The 18651-nt window shown below is 36.9% G+C and overlaps 2 pseudogenes; both read right to left on the bottom strand.

Annotated features, from left to right (window-relative positions):
* LOC140859152 (aspartate--tRNA ligase 1, cytoplasmic-like) overlaps positions 1–18651 on the bottom strand; it is a 201548-nt pseudogene that overhangs the window by 50535 nt on the left and 132362 nt on the right.
* On the bottom strand, positions 7783–7880 carry LOC114914401 (small nucleolar RNA R71; annotated as a pseudogene).

Raw genomic sequence — 18651 nt, 5'->3', positions numbered from 1 at the left:
ATAAGTTTAGAATTTTTATCAATCTATTGCTATAACATGTGTGCCAACGGAGCTACCAGTGTGCTTGATCGGATACTGCTAGGTAGTCTAATTCTATCAGGCCCTCTGCTGTCTGTCAGGGTAGTCCTCACTACTCCACTGGTCACAAAAGATCTTACATATATCCCCCAACATCTAGTGATCTATGAAAGACTTTCAGTCCGATGGTGACTTGAAATGAAGAACTCTATAACGAACTGTCCGAGGTTGTACAGTCCATCCCAAAGCCTGCATGTAGCCACCTTTTCGAAGGTCTGACGGCTAGCCTCCTCATCTTGAGGAGTCTCGAATCAGTAGTACTCCTACAATTAGAAGCAAGCATGCACTAATAAATAGAATATAAACGTACCGTGAATCTAAAAATTAAATACCTTTGGCTCATTAGGAACATCTCCCAAGCTGCGTCATGAGCCCCCAATGGCCAACTGAAGAACTCATTCACCAACCCTGGTATCCATCATCGGATGATCCCAGTAACCACACGGGACACCTCAGGCTCTTTAAATATCTTGAAAAATTAATTTTGAATAATAAATATTGATTTTAAAATGATTAAACTTTAAACATATTCTTCGAAGATCTAATACTTATATATAGCTCTAAACGTAAATGAGCTCTCTATCCTTCGACCGCATTGGAGGTGCTATGAGCTGGATGGGTTTTCTACCATAGTGCTAAGACTGTGCTGACCGCTACTCCGTATGACTATGGGATCAATGGTGACCCCACGTCTTCCGAACCTGAAAGTAGTAAAACATAATAAAAAATATTATATTAGATAATAGAGGATAAAATAATCTAAATTTTTTTTTTTAAAGTGTTAGAGTTTACCATGTGATGTGGGTTGAGCTAGCCCAACGAGAGCTCTCTTCTTGAGAGCTCTCTCCTCAACTAGCATGGTTCCATCCTCTAGACGTATACATCATGTAATCTCTGAAAATAAGAATACATAGATTCATGGATTAATTATACAATTATGATAAGCAATACAAAATTAAAATGATACAAGGCAAGTATGAAAAGCAAATAAAAGAGGCATACCATAAAGATAAGGAAAACTAGCCGTTATGCTATCCCCTTGCTTGGGATCGACTCCACTGCATGCCAGTCCTCTCCAGCATGCTAGAGTCAACTCCTTTATCCTTGAGATCTTCTCTTTTCTTTAGATGATTGATATACTTACTACTACTCATTGGCTTCTTCAGATATTTGGTATCCTTCGGATTCTTCTTCCTCTTCTTCTTCTTCTTGAATCGGATTGTCTTTTAAAATAAACTCAGTATGATCTATCTCCTCATATTGGCCATGATGTACGAGAATTCCTGGAGCATCCAACTCTGCATCTATTAAAAGCTGATAAACTCCTAATGTTTCATCCTCCTGAAAGCATTCTGATAAATTGGGCTCTTCTTCTTCTTCGAGTTCGTAATGAATGGCTTGAGACTTAATTTTGCATACAGCTCATTAATCTTTTCTTCCTCTCTTCCTTGATGGAAAAGGAGTATAATATACTTAAACAGCTTGTTAAACCAGCATAAAGGAATCATTGACATATGCTTTTGATCTATGTTTGATTTCAATAAGTCTGTGCCATGGATCAACCTTCATACAATTATCATTATTATACCATCGGTACTTAAATAGAATAATACTATTACCTCCAAGGTAGGTCAACTTGATCACTTCTTCGAGGATTCCATAGCAGTCACTCTCCGTCTCTTCCTATCAGCTACCTTTTATACACACACTGCTGTTCATTGTATGCTTATGATATCCATATTAATGGGCATAAAATTTAGAACTATTTATGTTATAGTTATTATAATATGTCATATATTTTGTTGGTCTGTAATCTAATGGTCTTAGCTTCTTAGGTATGGATTCGTCCCCTTGCATGTCCTGTATGTTATAAAAAGAACTAATTAAAAAAAATTAGAATATATGAAATGACAATGGTCACTTACTAATTGGAGTAATAAAGACTAACCAATATGAATAAGGAGCCGCTGCATGACTGAACGGTGTAAACCCATCGATAGATGGACCCAATCAGACATTGTATGATTTCTGAGCAAATAAAGGGTGGCAAGCATCAAAGTTTTTTCATGACTCACTGTCTGATGGATGACTTATCATATTAGAGTGCTTATGAATCTCTTCTTTGTGCAATCTCATCTGTCCGATAGTACTCTTGGACAAATAGTCTTTAAAGCCTAGGAGTGAGGAAAAGGTATCGAAGAATCTTGTATGGTATGTCCTTTTAATTCCTATCCTCTCATCTCGACTTAAATCAACTTTTATCGCTTACGTCACATGAGCTCTTCAGTTGGTCCTCCTTATAGAAAAGTATGTAATCATTATGATATGCATCTATCTTCTCGTATTTCTTGCCTAACCCTTTCACCATTTTCTTTGAAGCATAGAAGCTTCGAACAAGCTTCTCATTCTTCAGAAGCATTTTCTTTACGATTACTATCATCCTATCATATTAATTGACCGTCATATTAAACTCGACTTTTAAGTTCAATAACTTTGATGTAGCTGATAATACAGTGTGTGTTTTATATCTCGATCATAGTGGTTCATTAGCATCTCTCAGCATACAATAAAAATCATCATTACTAACTTCTGGATCATCCTCTATATTTCAGTTAAATTTAAGACTAGCCGCATCTATAGCCATGTCTATCATTCTATCTGTATCCCTGTTTTGCTCACTTGTAACCCTTGCAATTGTCTCCCATGTCTTTCCATGCAGATACCAATGTTTGAAGTTGGGCATAAATCTACTCCTATATAAATGGACAATCATTGTATCCCTATCAAGCATTTCTCTATTACCACATCTCTTCAAGGGCAATGAGCCCATTCTTGATGTAAGAGTGCCATATTTTCAAAAGTATAATCACAAAAGTACTCTATGCCCTCCTTATATTCAGTAAAAATTATCCCATCGATAATTCGACAGTCCATCCAACTATGATCCATGGCACGCTACCTAAAGATTCTGCATATATAAATACAAAGTCATTGCCAAATAATTATTTTATCATTTCGAAAGGCCTGTATAATAAATGCATCCTACCATCAACTAATAGATAAAGAAGGTCCTGTCCCATTCAAAAATTATATTAATTCTATAGATTAATTACAGTAATCAAATGATATGCAATAGGGGGTGAAAAAAATTTTGACAATATTTTCTCTTAGTTCTCCCCACACAGCTTAAGATATATAAGGAGAACTAAAAGAAACTGCTGTCCAAAATTTCTCTCAAATCCTAAACATACCGTTTGATTACTGTAATGACCTATAGAATTATTTGTATTTCTCAAACTGTCCATACTAGACAATCAATTGACCAATGTACATAATTCTTCCATCAGTATACAAATATATAAATGTACGGATGCCATAGAATATGTACATTAATCAAAAAATAAGTCTATAATTCTATGCAATACAATATTTTTAAAATTTTTAAATTAGGGGGTTCCAAAGTATTGAGCAGCATTGCAAATAAAGAGGGTCGGGACATGCATCCCGTGCATGCGGATTTGGAGCGCATCAAACGACTAGGCTGCATGCCCTATACACTAGGGACTGCCATCCAAGATAGCTGGATCGCAAATCCCATACCGATGGACCGAGCTTGGGCAACTGCAGAGGTACCCCTAGCATCCCAGCAGGGCATCCAGGCAAATTCCACTATGAGGTTTCCAAAGTATCGAGCAACATTCCAAATAGAGAGTGTCCGGATGTACATCCTACACACACAGGCTTCAACCACAGGACGATCGGGCCGTGCGACCCGTGCACTAAGGACTGTTGCCCAAAGTAGCCAGGTCATGCATCCTGTGCCGATGGGTTGAGCTGGGCCATCCATGGAGGCAGTACCCCCAACCATCCCAACAGAGCATTTAGACAAATCCTACTCTAAGGGTTCCAAAATATTGAGCAGTATTGTAAATGGGGAGGGCCGGGATGTGCTTCCCATGCATAAATTAAATTCCAACATCATTAATTTAAATAAATATTATAAATTTAAATTCAAATATAAAAAATTGAAAGAGGAGAGAATGGCATGTGGCACAGCTCCTTCACCGTCACCGCCGTCGTTGCTAATACTCATTAGAGGATGAAAAGAAAAGGAGGGAATGGTGAGGGAGGATGGCAAGGGCACGGGGATGGTGGATCCGATGCATGGATGATGGATCCTCTTGAGAGATGGTGGATTCGATGTAGGAGATGGCGGATCCAATATGAGAACGACGGACCGATGCAGTGACAACGGCATGGGGACAAGGGCTCCGGCAGGCTTCTGACGGCTTAGCGGGAGAAGAACTAGGGAGGCAAGGAAGAAGGGGGAGGTGGGGGCATGGGGACGGCAGATCCGGCATGAAGACCATAGTACGGGGACTAAGGCATGGGGATGGGGGCTCCGATAAAGTTTCGATGGTATGACGGTGGAAGAAGGAGGACCAGAGGTGGGGGGAAGAAAGGAGAATGCGATGGAGCAGTGGTAAAAAAATTGATTGGAAATGGGGGGTTTTAGGGCTGTGTATTAGTGATGGCGAGTGCTGCATCGCTAAAGCTATTGCTAATCACTAATTAAAATTAAATAAATAAATATTTAAAATTTAAGAGTTATAGGGACGGCTTTGCCGTCGCTAATAATAAAATTGTCTATTACTAATATATCTTCGACCTTTTAACGATAGTATTCTTTTTTATCGTAATTATTCATCGATAAATATCTCTATTACGATGGCTGATTTGCCATCGCTAATAGCCGTCGCTAATAAAGAATATTCTTGTAGTGTTGAGGACGGAGCAACTTAGAGGAGCTGGATGAAGAGGTGATCAATACATTAATATAACATAAAAGCTTTAAAATTTTTGATAATTATTATTTATTATTTAGAATTTGATGTTTCTTATGATTATTTCAAGAATAGTGGACCAATCAGCAATTCAAACTACAGGATTAAAGAAATGTATCATGCGCATGGAGGGACACTAGGCATTTGGGCGAGCAGCTGATGATCTGTGGGCCTTTGGGAATCCACGTGACCCATGGAAGGTAGCACGATCATGTGGAGCAGGGGGCGCGCACGTGTGCTGGCGCGAAGGCTAGAGGGGCTTGCCTTTGCGCACGAGCGTGAAACCCGCTTGCCTTTGCAAGGACATGCACGGCATTGAGCAAAAGCATTTGTTTCTTTTTGATATTGGAGTGGGAGGAAGCTTGCAGGGACTGACGTGGCATCTTTTTGAATGAGATTTGAATGGTGCTGGAGCATGGGTTCGTGAGCAAACGGGTTCATGCACAAGAGAAAGGACAAGCACGATGTGGTTTGAACACTGATGAGACGATCTTTGGTGCAGTTCAAACGTACGGCAGTCATGCGGATGTACAGCGACCATGCAATTTAAACTTTAAATGAGTTGAGACGTGGACATACCTGAGACACGGAACAAAGAAGCAATGCGATGCAGAAACAAATGCATCTAAGATGCGATTTGAAGCCCTATTTAAAGAGAGAAATGAAAATCAAATGAGGGGATCCTTCGACCCGATCACCATCCATTTCCATGCCTCCACCACCCTTCTCCACCTAGAAACCATTTTTGCTTTCATATTTCTGTCTATTCTTCCTCTCCACCATCCTTCTCCATGCCTTTACCATCCTTCTCCACATCAAAGTTCTTTTTTCTTAGCACCATCATTCCTCCTTCTACTGCTATCAACTATCTTCCAGCTGCTGCCCAAGAGTCTCCTCAGCCCCAAGATGTCAACGAGCAAGAGTTTCATGGCTGGCTAAGCTTTTCTATCTTGAAAAATTTCTGAAGTGCTCGTAATAAGCAGTAATATTTTTGATTTATCTTTTGTACCTCTCTTTTCTATGAAATAAAAAATCTATTTTTAATTTATTTATATTTTTTTTATCTGAAATCATATTTAGAATAATCTATACTCTTGGGATGAGTCGTGATCTACGGATACAGTTCGTACTCTTGAGGTAAATTATTTTTAAATACAATTTCTTCTCACCTTGTATGCATTTCATCTTGACTAGCTTATACTCCAGAAGAATGAATCATGATCCAATGGATACAGGCCATGCTCTCATCAGACAGGTTATATCTTGATAGGTGGCATATAGATTCATTACATAATAAGAGGGTATTAACTGTTTGCCAGGTAATCAAACGAAATCTCAAGATATTTCTCTAATTTTTGATATATTTTTTGTTAGCATTTGATTTACATTATTTTTGTTAACATTATTTTAGTAGATCAATCAATTTTAGTTCTTTTTTAATTCTAGTACTTGAATGTAACTCAGCTACGATTGCTGTGGATACGAACCTGACTTGCACTATCTATATAGTAGTAAGTTAGTAATTTATTTTTGACCGTCTCGTGACAAGCAATCAAATTTTGGCATCGTTGTCGGAGATCGTGGCATAGTTACTTTTGAGTTTCAAAAAAAAATCAGAAAAAAAAATTATTTGCTGTATTTGCTTACTACCTTTTATCCTTATATTTTTAGTTTTTAGTACTTTCTAACTTATCTAGTTTATTTAGTCAAACTTACATTCCTACAAAATCAACAAAAAAATTTTCTACATTGACACCTCATAAGCTATTTAAGAAATTAGAGACCTAACCATAAAATCTAAAAAAAAATAAATTAATTTAATTTAGTCTTAACTGGGTGCTAATCATGAAGCTTGGACATCTTGGTTTGTTGCATCTCATCTCTATAATTAACCTTAAGGGTATTAATCCATTATCAAATAAGGTGAGAATTTCATCACTCTTCTTTAGCCCATAAACCACAATCTTCGTCTTGCATACCAAAGCCTAATTTAAAACTAATTAGATGTTGACCACTAAGGTGTTCGAGCTCGTTAGTACAAGGCATCTGGAAGAGTTGGACCAGGGTAGGATTGGCTAGTTGACTAGTGTCTAGGAAAGGAGTTCAGGGTTACATCCCGAAAAAAGATGGTTACTTAATTAGATCCATTATGAAAGTATAGAGAACCTTCCATCGATCTTATCTTTATCTAACTAGTTAGCTAGTTGGTTTTTGACTTGGAGGGCTCCAAGATAGCCTTGACAGTCAGGGGCTGTCAAGATATAGGACAATCTAGAATAGAAGTTTGCTTAAGTGTTTGAAAAATTAAAAAAAAAATATAAACAATCTTATAAAAATTAAATTTTTTTGTGTTTGCTCTAAGATATAATTGTAAGGTGTATGCTTGGTCGAAAATTATTACGATCAGAAATCCAACCTTTTGATCTAAAAATAGAAAGAACCTTTAGAGCCAATAACGTAGAAACATGGGCCGAAATCAGGAAAATAATTTACCTAGGCAGTTGAAGGAGTACTTTACTCCTTCCACATACATCTACTCTCTTTGTATTCAAATACCCCTTGTAGAGGCCATCCAATATGAAATTAAGTCTAGTATAATCTAAATATTACTCTTATTTTATTTTATGGATTTAATAATGAGGACTCTTATAAACATCTTGACAAATTTCTTGAGATCTGCTCAACTATCAAGATTCACAACTCTGATGATGCCCTTAGATTGAAAGTATTTCCTTTCTCACTTAAGGACAAAGCTAAATACTGGCTACATACTTTGATTTCATGACTATATCAACCTGGGACTAGCTCCAAGGGAAGTTTCTCAAGAAATATTTTTTATAAAAAAATTAGTCAAATAAAAAAAGTCAAAACTAATTTTTTTTAATGAGATGGAGAAATATTTCGTAAAACATGAGAGAGGTTAAAAGACTTCATTAAAAAATATCCTCACCATGCTATACCCAAGTGGCAGTTAATCCAATGTTTTTACGATAGACTATCTAAAAGACATCGACAAATGATCGATGCATCATGCAATGGGACATTCATGCTCAAAATGAGAATGAGACATGACAACAGTTTAAAACTTTAAGTAAAAATTCATTATATCATATGTCTGCCTTTACTAGAGATAAACCCATATTAAACCCAAAGAGGTGTGAAATTTATGAAGTAGAAAACTTCATAAATATCCCTCATAAGATAGATGAATTGTCCCAAAAGTTAGATCGATTATTAAGTATAGGACATTCCTCTTTTCCATCTAATCAGATGCAAGATATATGTGCATTATGTTCGAGCCCCACTCACTTTGTGAGCGAGTGTCCAGCTGCACCACAGTTTCTTGAATATGTACAAGAGCAATCCATTAGGCCCAAACTACTCATAGACCAGGGAACAACCTCTAATCTAGCACGAACAACTCCTATTCTAGTACGTACAACCCAAGATGGAGGAACCATCCTAATTTCTCATAGAAACTACAATCAGTGGTTCCCCCGATGCAATAAAGATCAGTTATCTGGATGTGACTTATAGGCATCCACCCCAGCCATAATATCAGAACCCTCCTCAACCCACCCCGAGTACCCATAGCTCGACTTTCGAAGAAAAGGCGCTGCAAGTACTTGAAGGACTAAAAATGAACATCCAACTCCTTTACTCCCATACACAATCAATAGCAAAGCTAGAGACCTAGATAGGTCAGCTAGCAATAGCTTTCAGTAGGAGGGAGAAAGGTAAATTATCCAATCATGCCATCAGTAATCCAAAAGGACAGTACATGGCTGAGAGCTCCACTGGCCTAGAGATTTTTTTCGAACATGCCAAATCTGTCATGACCCTTAGAAATAGAAAAACCATAAACTAGTCTGAGATAACTCGAGAACCAAAACCATCAAAATCGATCGAGCCAGAAAAGAAAAAATCTGTAGATAGAGAAGAACCTACTGCCTCAGCATCTGCACCTAAGGCTCCATTCTCCGGTGCTTTAGAATCTCCTCTGCCTCTCGACAAGAAGGGTATAAAATTGATTGAAATGCTGGAACTATTTAAATAGGTCCAGATAAACTTACCCTTTCTTGATGCTATTAAGTAAGTTCTGACCTATGCAAACTTTCTAAAAGACCTGTACACATAAAAATGAAAATCTAAGGCACAGATACTTAGGAAATTCTACCTGACTGAGAGGCTAGCTTAGTTTTTCAGCAAATTGTCCCACCCAAACTCAAAGATCCTGGAACCCCAATCATCTCATGTATAATAGGGGATCTCATGATTAAGAAGGCATTATTAGATTTGGGTGCAAGTGTCAACCTTCTTCCGAACTCTATATATGACCTATTTAGATTTGGAGAGTTAAAATTTATAATGATAACCTTATAACTAGCAGACCAATCCATTAAGGTATCCTATGGAATACTGAAAGATGTGTTGGTGAAAGTAGATGAATTCTATTTTTCTGTTGATTTTCTTATGTTGGATATAGAATCTGACAGTAACCCTGACCAAATACCAATCATCCTAGGTAAACCTTTCTTAGCAACCGCTAATGCTTGTATAAATTATAGGATCGGGGTTATGGATGTATCTTTTGGGAACATCTCAAGGACCACCTACGTACGACCATAACAAGAAGCTGAGGTTGAATATTTTCAACGCATCTCAGGGACCACCTACGTACGACCATAACAAGATAACATACTAGAGGAAGTTGTAGAAGATAACGCCCCTACCTTGCTCAACTTAGATCCTTTACAGCATGCCTAACATATTTCAGAGTGGATAATTTTGATATCAATAGATACACTGAAGAAGTACATGCTTTGCTAGAACCATCCAATTTTAGCACCACTCTCTCTTGGACTATAAAGTATGAGCAATTACCAACTCAATCAGGCCCTCTAGTACCATCTTTAGAAGCACCACCTATCTTAGAGCTAAAGCCTCTTCCTGCCATACTGAAATATTTTTTTGGACCCAATGATACCCTCCCAGTGATCATTACATCTGGCTTAACCATTGACCAAAAAGACCAACTTGTAGAGGTGCTCAAAGAGCACAAAAAGGCCATAAGGTAGACGATTATCGATTTGAAGGGCATAGATCCTTTTGTTTGCATGCATTATATTCACTGCGAGGCTGAGGTCAAATCACATAGGGACATGCAACGAAGATTGAATCTGAATATGTGGAAAGTAGTGAAAAAAGAAGTTGTAAAATGGCTAGATGCTGGTATTATCTATCCGATTTCGGATAGCCAATGGGTTAGTCCAACCCAGATAGTACCTAAGAAGTCAGGCATTACCGTAGTAAAGAACGACAAGAGTGAGTTAATTCTCAGTCGTACAGCAACTAGTTAGCGAGTATATGTGGACTATCGAAAGCTGAATACCGTTATTAGAAACGATCATTTTTCTTTGCCTTTTATTAACAAAATTTTAGAATGGCTAGCAGGATAAAGTTTCTTCTATTTTCTGGATGGATATTCAGGATATAATCAAATCCTGATATTTCTTGCTGATCAAAAAAAGATCACCTTCACATGCTCATATGAAACATTCACATTCAGATGTATACCGTTTGGTCTCTGCAATGCATCAGCCATCTTTCAATGATGCATTTTAGCCATCTTTTTTAATATGGTCGATAAATTTTTAAAGATTTTCATGGATAATTTTTCGATATTCGGCCCCACCTTTGATGACTGTCTTCAAAACCTAACCAAGGTTCTTTAATGATGTGTGGAGACAAATCTGATTTTAAGTTGAAAAAAAAGTCATTTTATGGTTCGTGAGGGAATCATGCTCGGACATATTATATCCGAGCGAAAGATTGAAGTAGATAAAGCAAAGCTTAAAGTAATCTCAAAATTGCCTCCCCCAACCTTGGTTAAACAAGTGCAATCCTTTCTAGGCCACACAGATTTCTATAGGCACTTCATTAAAGATTTTAGCAAAATCTCACAACCCTTGTGCAACCTGCTTGCCAAGAAAAATTCTTTCAATTTTAATGAAGATTGCCTTACCACTTATAATACACTCAGAACTGCCTTAACCACTGCACCAATCATAAAACCCTTGGATTGGATCCTACCATTCAAAATTATGTGTGATGCTTCTGATTATGCTGTGGGGATAATCCCAGGGCAAAGGTTTAATCGAAAATCGCATGTAATCTATTTGCAAGCAAGACTCTTTCAAATGCTCAATTAAATTACACCACAATCGAAAAAGAGTTGCTCGCAGTTGTATTTGCCCTAGATAAATTTAGATCATATCTTTTGGGCTCCAAGGTCCTAGTATACTCCAATCATGCAGTGCTGAAATATCTGCTATCCAAAAAAGATACAAAACCCAAGCTAATTAGATGGATCCTTCTATTACAAGAATTCGATTTAGAAATTTTAGACAAAAAAGGTTCTAAAAAATTGATAGTAGATCATATTTTTAGGATTCTGATAGAACACAACAAAGAAACGATCAGAGCTAGGTTTCCAGACGAACAACTCTTTTCAATCTCTTCCACTGTCTTCTCTAGTTCACTCATATAGTCAATTACTTGGCAGTGGGACAGATCCTATCTCACTGGACCCAACAAGAAAAAAATAGATTTTTCTCCCAAGTAAAGTACTATTTTTGAAAAGAACCATAGTTGGTCAAATATTACCCAAATCAAGTGATCCGACGTTGTGTCTCTGAGTGTGAAGTCCAAAGTATTCTTACCTTCTGCCACTTGCTAGCATATGGGGGACATTTTAGTGAAAGAAAACCTACAGCAAAGATATCGCAGAGTGGATTTTACCGACCGATACTATTCAAAGATGTACATGAATTTAGTCGTAATTGCCTACGATGCTAACAAATAGGAAACATTTCAAGAAAAAAATATGATGCCCTTGTCTCCTATTCTAGTTGTAAAATTTTTTATGTTTGGGGAATCAACTTTATATGATCCTTTCCTTCATTGTTTGGATTCGAGTATATTTTGGTCACAGTGACTGCATATTAAAATGGGTAGAGGCCATGGCAACCCTAATTAATGATCACAAAATCGTGATCAAGTTTATTCGACATAACATCTTTAGTCAATTTGGGTGCCCAAGAGCCATAACTAGCGACGAGGGTACACACTTCACGAATAGGTACTTCAAGTTGTTAATGAAAAAATATGGAATAACCAATAAAGTTGTCACACCTTATCATCCTCGAACAAGTGGTCAAGTTGAGGTCTCCAATAGGGAGATCAAGCATATTCTTAAAAAAATAGTAATGCCTGATGGAAAAGATTGGTCAACATGCTTGGATGATGCACTATGGGCTTACCATACTGCTTTGAAAACACCCATAGAAATATCTCCTTATCGGCTTGTATTCGACAAAGCTTGTCATTTACTGGTTGAATTGGAATATCGTGAATTTTGGGCTATACGGTAATTTAACTTTGACATGAAAAATGTGGGTTTCAATAGGAGACTACAGTTAAATAAACTTGAAGAGCTACGTAATGAAGCGTATGAGAGTGCTAAAATTTATAAGGCTCGAACTAAAGCGTATCACGATAAATTTATTACACGAAAAATGCTCGAGCTCAATCAGAAAGTATAGCTCTTCAATTCTAGATTGCATCTTTCTTCGGTAAACTTCGTTCATTCTGGGATGGATCCTTCATTGTGACTCAGGTATTTTTTCCATAGAGCTGTAGAACTCAGAGATCCTAAATAAGGAAATACCTTTAAGGTGAATGCCAACGATTGAAACCTTACATAGATGGAATTAGCGATTGAGAATTAATTGAGTTTGTTGATCTGGTAGATCTAGTACCATCATGATACTCAATACAGTCTGCCAGAAGACTTTAAACTTAGTACTCCTGGGAGGCAATCCAATTTATGTATTTCTTTCAATTATTTAGTTTCTTTTCTTTTTATAAGAAAATTCAAAAAGGGCAATCAGCCAAGTTGGGGGGAGCATCCCATCTAAGATCCAGATGGAGTCACGAGCAAATCAAGCCCACAAAGGAAAGAACCTCTCATCCGACAATGAACGGGCATATCCAATCCAGGTAGTATCCTTCCTTGCAACTTCTTTCTCTATTCTATTCTACTTCGTTATACTCTTCTTCCATTGGGGACAATGGAAATAAAGTTAAAAGAGAGAATAATTAAATTAATCAAGTCCTCAAATATGACCATAATCAGTTTTGTGTATCAGATTTTGTCTCGATTTGAAGTTAATCTGACATTCTAATTGGCGAATGATTAATGATTTAGATAATTTTAGAGATATTGATCGATAAATTATTAAGAAAGCCCAATAAATAATAGGATTTAGATCACAATAAATTTTGAAGTGATTTCAGAATCTTTTGCTCAAGAATATCAATGAAGAATCTACTTCATAGGGATACGAGTGGAAATGTCAAAGTTTGCAAAAAAAAGTCTACCTTAAAGTTAAAGTTTTTCAAGATTAATAAAATAATTTTTAGCATTTTCACTGAGTAATTGGACCCCTTTGTTTAAGCAAGCATTATTTTTCATGTCAAAATGTGAGAATATGAAGAAACCTTCGGTAGAGTCAGTCTTAACTCATAGTCTTTTTGACTTGAGTCAGTAAGTCTGAGGGATGTTCTATACCTAATGTCCTAAAGTCAACTAGGTTGGGAGTCATTGACTTAAAGCTTGTTACAAGAGTCAATTAGAAAACTTAAAGGGTTAGGATATTGCACTGACTATACTAAATAAGTATTGAAAAAATAGAGAGAGAGAGAATAAGATGACTAAATTATAAGAAGACACTACACCAAGCCTGCGGCAAGTTAAAGGACTTAAAGAGTGAGGTGAAAAGTTGGCAAAGAAAAACTCTAGAAATTTTTATGGACTTCACTCGACCACTGAATGGATAGAATTGATAATCCGATGAAATACCTTTTTGATGGTATAGCCGGATATCAACTAACTTTAGAACTGCCTAGGATAACTTTTAATTCAAGAACAAGTTGGTACATATTACTGATTTATCTATTTTACTCGGGGACGAGTAAAAATTCAGATTGGAAGATATGATCAATATATTAATATAATATTAAAATATTAAAATTTTTGATAATTATTCTCTATTATTTAGAATTTGATGCTTTTTATGATTATTTCAGAAATAATGGATCAATCAGTAATTCAAATTATAGGATTAAAGAAACGTGTCATGCGCATGGAGGGACACTAGGTATTTGGGCAAGCAGCTAATGATCCGTGGGCCTTTAGGAATCCATGTGACCCATGGAAGCTGGCACGATCATGTGGAGCAGGGGGCGTGCACGTGTGCTGGCGTGAAAGCTGGAGGGGCTTGCCTTTGCATACGAACGTGAGAGCATTCTAGGGACATGTGCAGCATTGAGCAAAAGCATTTGTTTCTTTTTGGTATTGGAGTGGGACGTGGCTTGCAAGGATTGACGTGGCTTCTTTTTGGATGAGATTTGAATGGTGCTGGAGCACAGGTCCGCAGCAAATGGGCTCATGCGCGGGAGAAAGGACACGGGCGCAATGCAATTTGAACACTGGCGAGCGGATCTTCAATGCGGTTCAAACATACAGCATTCATGTGAATGTATAGTGGCCGTGCGATTTAAACTTTAAACAAGTTGAGACGTGGACACACCTGAGACATGGAACAGAGAAGCAACGCGATGCGGAAACAAATGCATCTGGGACGTGGTTTGAAGCCCTATTTAAAGAGAGAAATGGAAATCAAATGGGGGGATCCTTCGACCCGACCACCATCCGTTTCCATGCCTCCACCACCCTTCTCCACCTAGAAACCATTTTCGCTTTCATTTTTTCATCTCTTCTCTCTCTCCACCGTCCTTCTCCATGCCTCAACCATCCTTCTCCTTGCCAAAATCATTTTCTCTCCGGTGACATCATCTCTCCTTCTGCTGCTGTCAATCATCTTCCAGCTGCTGCCCAAAAATCTCCTCAATCCCAAAATATCAGCGAGCAAGAGTTCCATGGCCGATTAAGCTTTCCTATTTCAAAAAATTCCTTAATAAACAATAGTATTTTTGATTGATCTTTTATACTTCTCTTTTCTATAAAATAAAAGATCTACTTTCAATTTGTTTATATTTCTCTTATCTGAAATCATATTTAGAATAATCTATACTCTCAAGACGACCTATGGATACAGTTCATATTTTTGAGATAAATTATTTTTAAATACAATTCATTCGCACCTTGTATGCATCTCATCTTGACTAGCCTATACTCCAGAAGCATGAATCGTGATCCAACGGATATGGACCGTGCTCTCACCAAACAGGTTATATCTTGATATGTGGCATATAGATTCACTGCATAGTAGGAGAGTATTAACTATTTGTAAGGTAACCAGGCGAAGTTTCGAGATATTTCTCTGATTCTTGACATAGTTTTCTATTAGCATTCAATTTACTTTGCTTTTGTTAATATTATTTTAGTAGATTAATCAATTTTAGTTCTTCTTCAATTCTAGTACTTAAATGTAACTCAGTCACGATCCCTATGGATACGAATTTAACTTGCATCATCTACATAATAGTAAGTTAGTGATTTATTTTTGATAGCCTCGCGACAAACGATCAAAAGACAAGAAAAGATATATGTTTATTTTATTTTTTTTATTCACTAGAAATAGAAAGATATGGAGATGTTTGAAAATCACTGGCCAGGTCTGCAACTAATACTGGTAGACCATGTCTCATAGATGATACCTTCCAAAGTGTCTGATAAAAGGATGGGTTTCTCACTAAAGAAGGATTCCTATTCCTTCATGCAAATCTACTATTGGATCATCCAATGGTGGATGATCCAAAGCGAAGGAAGGAGAATCCTTCTTTTGTACGAATTCACCATCTCTACATGTCACGCCCCCAACCCGAGATTGTGAATCGAAGGTCATGGCAACCACCGCATACTCATAGAAACTCTTTCCATAAGCATGCAAGGCATCTTATCATGCTATCCTAAAACAACAGCGGAATAATTAGACAATAGTTTAAATCTAAAACATAACGACCTAAATTTCTTCTTTAATATCTCAATAAGTTCAACAATGATTCATAGACTTTACATCAAATTTAATAAGACTTTCAGTTTAAAATAAAAGTATGAAGATTCTGCTTCTGATCACTCTTCCATTCATATCTTGTATCATCTTAATTCCTCAACATCTGTAAAAATAGTAAAATAAGAGGTAATGAGCTAGACAGCCCAGTAAGCAATGATCACTTTTCAATAGATTTCATCAGGCATTTAAGTAAATAATCATTTATAGAAAATAAGCATATAGAGTTCATCAATTCGAAATCAATTTCAATTATGCAACATAATTCATGCCAAATTCATTTCTTTTTCGAAAATTCAAGTTTCTTTCGAGATTTCAATTTCTTTCGTTCTTCAATTCTTTTCGTCAACCATGAGCTATTACCACATTTTTCCTGTGGCAGGGTCATAACACCGCGTATCTTCTTGCGGTGAGCTGCAAATCATCTAGCAGCAAAGTCCTTCGGAACCGCTGGTCTCTCTGGCGGTTTGTTGCTGGTCTCTCTGGCGACGTAAACCCTCAGAACAAATCAATTGCCAACGTATATGCCCCCATTGGCAGGGTCCTTTACATAGTCAGGTTGTCAATTCATAATTTTTTTATATCAGAATTCTTCATAAATCATGTTTCATATTCTAATTTCGATAATAAAACATATAATCATGTAGTATCAAATCAATCAATATAATGCATCATGAAAATCAATATATTCAATCATGCTTCATCATAACATTTCAAATAAGATATTTTCATAACAAAATACCATTCATCCAATTTATGCATCGTTTCACAAATCATGTCAGAAAAATATATTATAATTTACTAATAAATCTAGAAAAAGTGAAACATTACTTACCTCGAACGTATTTCAATAAATCCACATAATTCTATAAATTTTCTTTCAAAAATTTTGTTCGTAGATCATATCACAATATCCCATGATCAAACATCCACAATCCTATACAGAATCAATTTCAATAATTAGAAAGAATATGAATACCATATTTCAACGGTTTAGATTGGGTCTGATTATTTAATTTTATCTAATCAAAATCTAATTAGGACCTAAACGATCCAAAGTTTGACTATCAGATCAAATCGGATTCGAAATGATAGGACCAAGATTTCTTCATCGATTTCATAAAATCAAGTAGAGAGACAATCAAAGGAGAGAGAATTCATGAGGTACAATTCGAATTGATCAGATGACACAATTCAATATTACGATTGGTCCAATATCTCGATTGGTGAAATCAACATGATCAAATCAAGTCATGGCTAGATCAAAATCATAGATGATCAAATCTAAAGATTCATGGTCTGATTAAGGTGGGTGCCAGTACGCTGTCTGACAATCATGGATCAGGATTCTTTATTAGAATCAGATCAGGACTATTAAAAAAATTTTTTCATTCACTAACCTTTTTAGAGAGAGAATCAATCAAGAGAGAGAATATTTTAGAGAGAGAAAATTCTAGAGAGAGAAAATTATCTTGAATTCTTCAGACAATATGATTCAACAAATTCGATCGGATCAAATTATATCATGCTAAAATTATCATGTGAATAATTCAATAAAATCTTAAAATACCTAATATGATCAAAGTGAATGTCGGTGTACCGTCCGACGATCATAGAACAAAAATCCATCACTAGGATCATTTAAATTCATCATCATTCTTCTCAAAATTTTAAAAATCTTAGGAGAGAAAAATAATCTAAAAAAAAATTTAGAGAGGAGAGAAAGTTCAATTTTAGAGAGAGAAAATACTAGTTCAGGTTGAAGAAAGAGAGGGAAGAGAGAGAACTCTCTTTCTCATATTTTATTATTATATGATACCATATTAATTTATTTTATTTTTTTTCTTCTTTTTTTTTCTTTTTCTTCACGAAAAGAGAGGAGAGAAAATCCTATTTATTATTATTATATTATTTTTCTTCTTCTTTTTCTTTTTTTTTTTCTTTTTTCTTTTTCTTTTCTTTTTCTTTTTCTTTTTCTTTTCTTTTTCTTTTTCTTTTCTTTTCCTTCTTCTTCTTTTCTTTTTCTTTTCCTTCCTTCTTCCCGTGGGTTCCTTTGGGCCGAAACAGAGGATCTCACAATCCCCTATTGCTGGCCGGCCGGCGGTGCAACCGACGTGGGGCGGCCGTCGGCAGGAGGGGGCGATCCAACGACAAGAGGAGGGCCAAATCGGTGGTCGGCGGTGACCACCGGCGTCGGAAATCAAAAAAAATGGCAAAAATAAAAGTTTCTTCCGCAACAAAATCCGACGACTCTGGTCGCCGGCGAGCATGCACACAGGCATGGGAAGGAAAGGGGAGAAGAGAGGAAGGGGAGGAGGCTTACCTCCGACGCCGGCGAGACTTTTCCGACGAGCAATTGGACGGGCACAGGGACGACTCTCCGTGAGGATTTTCCGGCAATCTCTGCCGTTTTTCCCCGGATTTCTTGATGAGAGGAGAGAGGAGGATTCTCCTCCTTAAATAGAGCCGGAGGGGGCTCTTTCCAACTCCGATTGGGAGCCGGCGAGAGGAGGAAGAAGACTCCCTTCGGGAGTTCTTCTCCTCTGTTTTCTCTTTTTTTTTTTTTTTTTTGAGCTTTGGTGGGCTGGGATTCTTACTCGGGCTGGGCCATCACACTACAGATCTTAAAGTAA

Source organism: Elaeis guineensis, chromosome 7 (assembly GCF_000442705.2).
Source record: "Elaeis guineensis isolate ETL-2024a chromosome 7, EG11, whole genome shotgun sequence".
NCBI lineage: Eukaryota > Viridiplantae > Streptophyta > Magnoliopsida > Arecales > Arecaceae > Elaeis > Elaeis guineensis.
This window is presented reverse-complemented; position numbering and strand designations above follow the sequence as displayed.